Source organism: Monodelphis domestica, chromosome 4 (assembly GCF_027887165.1).
Source record: "Monodelphis domestica isolate mMonDom1 chromosome 4, mMonDom1.pri, whole genome shotgun sequence".
Classification (NCBI taxonomy): domain Eukaryota; kingdom Metazoa; phylum Chordata; class Mammalia; order Didelphimorphia; family Didelphidae; genus Monodelphis; species Monodelphis domestica.
This window is the reverse complement of record NC_077230.1, coordinates 170,840,476-170,847,890: the sequence shown is the minus strand read 5'-3', so window position 1 is coordinate 170,847,890 and position 7,415 is coordinate 170,840,476.

Genomic DNA, 7,415 nt, shown 5'->3' with positions numbered 1-7,415 from the left:
TATATCATTATATATATCAACTTAAATTTGCTGTAAGTTTTATTTGGTTATAACACCAATCTCTTCATATATACAGTCTATATAGATTTCTAGTCATATAGGAAATCATTGACTCATAAATTAACTATAAAGGTGAATTGCAAATGTTAAATATAATAGAGCTGTTTTAAGGAATAGCTAATTATTACATAAATCAATATACATCATGGAATAATATCCAATAATTATAATCCATACCAAAAATCGACTGATATATCATGGCCTATGAGATGTGTTAGATCTGTTTTTCAACACCAGCATTATAAAAGGTGTTTTATTGTACTTTGAGTACCACCACAAAAGAAAGGAACTTTGCAAAGAGGAAGTAGTGTAAGTATTATTAACCTTTTTGTACTTGTTTTCTCATCTGTAATATGGGGTTAATGATATTTTTGTGCCTCAGAGGGATATTGTGAGAATTAATGTGTGTAAAGCCCTTTAAGATCCACGGATGAAAGATGCCATAAAAGTCCAAAAGGTGGTAATATTATAGTTATTGAAATTGGAAAATATCAACAATGCTAGGAATAAGTACATGAATACATACCCACACTTATTTAGAAACTAGTTCATCTTAGATACAAGGGGCAAACAGAGAGTTTACTGCTTCAAAATTAAGACTGATATTTATAGAATGAATCCTTAAGAGATAGTACATATGTGTATGAGCCAAATTGATGGGATTTTTTCTAGAAATGGCAAAAAGAACAGTATCTGGGAGCAAATCATTTTTATGTTTCCTACTAGTGAACATTGCACTATGAAAGATCCAGTAAGCTACTGTTAGGTCTATCCTTAAATCTATATAATAGTAATGTCAAAATGGGCTATTTAGAAGTATGAAGCATGTCAGGAATGAAAACATGAATGAATGAAACCATAATCTGCATCTATTCTTTGTTACCGCCATAGTTTCTACATTTACATTTCATATATACTTGAATCATTTGTAAATATTCAGCACAAAATTCCTAAATACAATCGTTTTGCATAAAACATCATTAGGGATATCCATTCCACAATTCCTGTGATCATCTTTTTATATGGATATTAAATATTCCTCTAACAGTTTAACAAGACATTTCATTAAATCACAGTAATACAATTAATAAAAATGGAAACAAGATTCCTAACAATAAAGAGTTTAAAAATATTCACAAGTCCTATGAAAATACATGACAATACTATTTATTTCATTTCAGATATTACATTCTCTAGTAGTTTTCACTGATTTGAAGTTTAACTCCCCTTTTTTTATTTTCATTTTTATGTTGAGTCAAATACTAGATACAACCAAAATAAGGAGGCTAAATTCTTTTCATATTTGCCCAAATCAGATATAGTTTGACAAAACATCATATTATACAGCCATATATTGATATAAACCTATATATATTTTCTCACCTGGCAAATCTACATTAGCCATTTTGGCCTGTACATATACTACAGGCATTTCAATATCTATCTTTGCAGCTACATTTTGAAAATGCCCATGTATGCACTTTTTAATGTAAATGCAATACCACACTTGTGAGAAGCAATTTAAAAAAAAAAATCATTGCATTCAATCCACAGAAAACATGCAAACACAGGGCCCCAATGAACATACTGACAGGATAAATTGCAAATTAGCTAAAATAACTTGTTTTTATTTTTGTTGAAAAACTGAATTTAGAGTCAAAGTATCTAGGCTCCAAATACCACTCTACTTTTTGCCTTAACCTAGTTAGTTACTTTTGTTTCCTGAGACTCTTCCTCATCTCATAAAATGAGTATCTTGTCTTGGACACATTGAAACTTCTAGGCTTAAATTGTATAATCCTATCATTTGCTCTTTTGGTAGTTTTACCAGTTACCTTACTGTGTAGTGACCATAAGACTTTCTGTTAGCTCTATCCTCTTGCCAAATAGTTCATCTTCCTAAGAATTTTATTTCAGGAAGTGGCAATTAATGTAGTGTTTTTATTTGTTTTGAAAAGTAAGTTGTCATGGAAAATGAGCATATGTATTCTAGAAAAAAGTTTACTTGCTGATATTTCACTGAGGAGAAACAAAATTATAAATGGCCTTAGAATATTGACTATTGTAAGCTAGAAAATAATAATAATAATAATAATAACTAGCACTTATATAGTTCAATAAGGTTTGCAAGATACTTTACAAATATTTTCCCATTTGATCCTCACAGTTTCCCAAATGATGAAATTTAGACTATGTGACTTTGCCCTTGGTCACACAGCTAGTTAAGTACCTGAGGCAGACTTTGGAGTCAGGTGTTGACTCTAAGTCCATTATGTTACCGGTGACAGAACTGAACTTAGTAGTAGCAGTCGCTGCAAGAGCAGCAGTACTATGGGAAGTACAAGTAGGAGTAATAATTATTTTTTCTCCTAATTTTCTAAGTTAATCAAAAGCATTTGCTTGAGTTGCAGGGAGGCAGATTTAAGGTTAATGTAAGGAAGAACTTCCTAATAGGCTGCCTGTTAGTGAAAATAGGTTACCTCCAGAAATATTGGGTTGGTGATTTGTGCTCATTAGAGGTCTTCAAGCAAAGACTGGATCACACCTTTTAGGGACAGGACTGTTGAAGGGATTTTCAGTCAGAGTGGATTGAACAGGAAGGCTTCTAAGTTCCCTTCTAATTTTGAGATTTTGTAATTCTATGCAACATGAAAAGTTATTTCAAGTACTTCAAAAGTTGTTTTTTTCTTTATCTTTTTAATTGAGTTCTGCCATTTTAAAAATATGCTAGAACAGTAATTATAATGGCATAGAAATGGATATTTCCTTTCCCAAATTAATTGAAATCTAGCTACAGACATTCAGGCACTTAGCCCCAGTTCCTTTTCCTCAATGTAGTTCTGTCTGAAAAACTCTGCTGGATTACCTCTGTCATATCATTGGAGAGTCATCTTCCATTCTTTCTTTCAGACTCTTCCATTTTAGGGAAGATGCTAAAAAAGAGTTTCAGACAGGGAGGCAACTGATAAGACTCTATTAGTTAATTTCCAACCTGAGTGGCAGATGCTATTTTGATTCCCTAGCACATCAACACAACTTTCCAAATAAAGGGTGTCTATAGAGTAAAAGGGCAACTAGTTGGCATAGTAGATAGAGCACTGGTCCTTGAGTCAGGACCTGGAGTCATCTCCCTAGATTCAAATCTGATCTCACACACTTACTAGAAAACACTACAATGATTGCCACTACTTTAAATACTCCTCTTAGGAAGATGAACGACTTGAGGAGAGGAGGGAGGTAACAGGGAGACTTGAGGTAACAACACAGTAAGGTGTTTGGTCATAGGATTATAGGATTTAAGTTAAGGACAGATTTCAAATGTGTCCTTGGATAAGTTGCTTACTTAACCTTGATTATCTCAGTTTCCTCATCTCTAAAATGAGCTAGAGAAGAAAATGGCAAACCATTCCAGTATCTCTGCCAACAAGCTCCAAATAGGGTCATGAAGAGTTGAACTTGGCTGAATAACAACAGAACATTATCTCCTCTGTCCTTATCATGGAAAAAACAATTCTAGACAATAATTATGTGGTACTTTAAGGCTCACAAACCTCTATTATTGTAACATTTTTATGAAGTATGTATTACGTCTATTAATATTGACTCCATTTTTCTAATGTGAGAACTGAGGTTCAGACATATGAAGGGATTTGAATTTGTCTAGAGCCATATTGGCAAAGGTGTGGCATGTGTGTCCCAGCATGCCAAAGGGGGATGCTCTGTTCCCCCTCTCCACTGCACCTAAGGACAATGTTCACATTCCCTCCCCCTCTGTCCAGTAGTCCAATATGAGCACTTCCTTCCTCTGCTGTCTGTGGTAATGAGGGGGCTCACAGGCAGGTTGAAGGTGCTATTTGGACATGTGATTTCTAAAAGGTTCAACAATACTGGTCTAGAGGAATACAATCTGGAATTTGAACCTAAGTTTCCCATCTCCAGGGCCAAAGTTCTTTAGTAATCATAGTATATATTAATTTATCAAAGTGATTCTTAAAGTTTTTGGCCTCAGAATTCTTTTGCATTATTAAAAATTATTGAGGAACTCCAAAAGCTTTTATTTATATTGGTGACATTTACTGAAATTATTGCATAGGAAATAAAAACTGATAAACATTTAAAATAAAAATTATAAATCCATTTAAAATTAATTTATTACTAATTAATTTTAATTGGCTACATTAAAAAATTCAGATATCTTCCTTCTTCCCTCCAATTTCCACACTAGAGAAAACATCTCTTAACCAAAGAAACATGTATTTCTAATGGTATCTTTTGCATTTCTGTTTCTTGGTTCTTTTTTCTGGAGGTGGCCATTTACTAGTTATTCTTCAAACATTATTTCTGCAGCTATATATAATGTTGTCTTACTTCTACTCATTTTGCTTCTCATAATTTCATGTGAGCCTTTCCATGTTTTTTTAATTGACCTGCTCATCATTTCTTATAGAACAGTACTATTTCATCACAATTATATGCCACAACTTGTTCAGCCATTCCCCAGTTGATCGATATCTGCTCAATTTCCAAATCTTTGACACAAAGAGAGCTTCTATGAATATTTTAGAACATATGGGTTCTTTCCCTTTTTCCATGACAACCTTGGGATACAAACCCAACAGTGATATTGCTGGGTCAAAGGGTAAATGCAGTTTTATAACTCTGAGCAGAATTCCATATTCTTTGCCATATTACCTGTTAGCATAAGTAACTTTTAAAAAATAAAAATCACTATATTTCCCCCAAAAAGCTTTTAGTAAAAAAATATTTTTACATATTTTAAAAAATCTCTTTAATGTCTGGTTTAATAGAAGCCATTGGTGTTCTCATATCTGCTTTGCCATTCAATCTGTTGCAATTTATCTTTATCATTTTGATTGAAGTATATAAAGAAAATCTGGCCTCACAGAGTAGTTGGGAAAGGTATTAAGAAAATAATTTTGATTTCCATACTTTCTGATAGATTCTCAAGGACCCCAAGGGAGTTCTTTGAGAATCAGTGATCTACTCCTTTAAGATGTGCACTATATTTCCTGTGAAGTAATTTAAGTGTTATCTCTATTTTATAGATGAGGAAACAGTCTCTGAAAGATTGTGATTTAATTGATCTCTTTCCTCAAAACCACATTAGAACAAGGAGAGATTTTAAAAACTAGCTGTTTCAACCCTTTCATTTTATATGAGGCAATTTCCCACAGATATGAAGCAGCTTGCCCAGCATCACTCAAGCACTGAAGATAGGATTTGAACCCAGGCCAGTTGACTTCAGCTTCACTGTTGTTTTCGCTACATTGTGCTACTTTTCAAGTAAAGGTTCATTTTCCACAAACATTATAATCACTTAATTATTCAATACTCCTTTAAGGTTTGCCAATAACATCTCTAATTGGCCCACATGTACTTTTTAACAGTGCTTGTAGTTTAATTGAGCTCACCCCCAAGAGCCCTGAAAGTCATAGATTACTGATGCCAAGTGATCAATGGTATAAATCCTAGCAATAGTTCTTATATAATGTTACCATAGACATTTGAACCACTGAGTGGCTTGGAAATGATTCTTGACTTTTAGAAGCAGTAGACCCTCCCTTGCAAACCCAGCTTCAAAACCCATTGTGTTAGAGGTTGAAATAAATAACACTGGAGATTTCAGATGAAACTACAGCTGCATTTCAGTAAATGTTGATTCAAGGAAGATGATAGTTGACAGGCCTTATTATATTACACTAAGAAAACCCAATGAAATTGGAAAAGAAACACTATCTTTAATGTAGCACCTATATCCTAAGCAATTCGAAAGAAATTTAGTATTACTGAATCACTTCCTATATAGCTCTTCAGAGAACCTTCAAAAGTCCTTGGGGGAAAAATTCTATATAAACTCCAGAGATCAATGCTCATAAATAAGATTGGTCTTATAGATTAAATGGGAGGTTGGTGAAATAAATAGACAGAGTATTTTAGGAAATCATAGATTTCCTTGGAAAAAAAATGTCTTCCTTAAATGCCTATAAATAAAAATTAAAAAGTTAAATAAAAGAAAAAGAAAGGTTTTATTAACACCATGGGTGGAATCCAAGGACAGATTTAAAAGGATCAGAGAATTTAGATGGGAAAATACTTCATCCTTATTCATTCACTCACTCATTCATTCATTTATTCATTTATTTAGTTGTTTGCTTATTTGTTTGTTTTTACTAACTTTTGGCTTCTTTTGCAGTTCTATGTATTTTGTTTTATACATTTAAAACATTCATCTGATAAGGGATCCACACTTGACCAGAAATCCAAAAAGATCCATCACATTCACACACACACACACACACACACACACACACACACACACACACACACACAAAATTTAAGAATCTCTGATATGAACCAAAATATTTGTAAATAACAATTTTCATGGTAGAAAAGTGGAAAAAATCATTATTCATTGATTAGGGAATGACTAAACAAACCATGGTACATGAATGTAAAAGAATATTACTGAGGAGCAAGAAACAACACAGGATGAATATAGGAAAGTATGGAAAGACATGACAACTGATGCAAAGTGAAACAAGCAGTAGAAGTAAAACAATGTACAGGATGACTGCAATTATACAAATTGGAAGGACAATTACCAGAAATCATTAGAATTGAAAGGTGTGAAATTATTTACAACATTGGTCTCAAGAAATAAGAAGATATCTCTCAGGGGCAGCTAGGTGGCTTAGTGGATGGAGAGCCAGGCCCAGAGATTGGAGGTCCTGTGTTCAAATCTGGCCTCAGACACTGCCCAGCTGTGTGATCCTGGACAAGACCACTTTTCTGCCTTAAAACAAATACTCAGTCAAGAGTTAAAAAAAAAAAAAATATATATATATATATATATATATATATATATATATATATATATATATATATATATATATCCCCTCTGCCTCTCTGTAGATATTGGTATTCACAGGAGTCAAAGTTTGCTTATACACATTAGATTTTTTCAATATGACGTGTTTAGCTAATTCTTTACCCATTCAATTAAAAATTTTTTTTTATAAAAAATGTAATAAGGATTGTCTTTCTTGGGATGGGAAAGGATGCAAAAACAAAAGTTGTCAGTAAAAATATTTTTAATTTCTTTAAAATCTATGAATGAGGCAGCTAAGTGGATGGCTAGATAGAGAGACTGACCTGGAGATGGCAGGTTCAGGGTTCAAATGGCCTTTGACATTTTGTAGATGTGTGGCTCTAAGCAAGTCAGAACCTCAATTTCCTCACCCTTACCTTTCTTCTGCTTTGGAATCAGTATTTAGAGTAGATTCTAAAACAGAATGAGGGCTTAAAGAATAAAGTCTATGAAGGAGCACATTTTA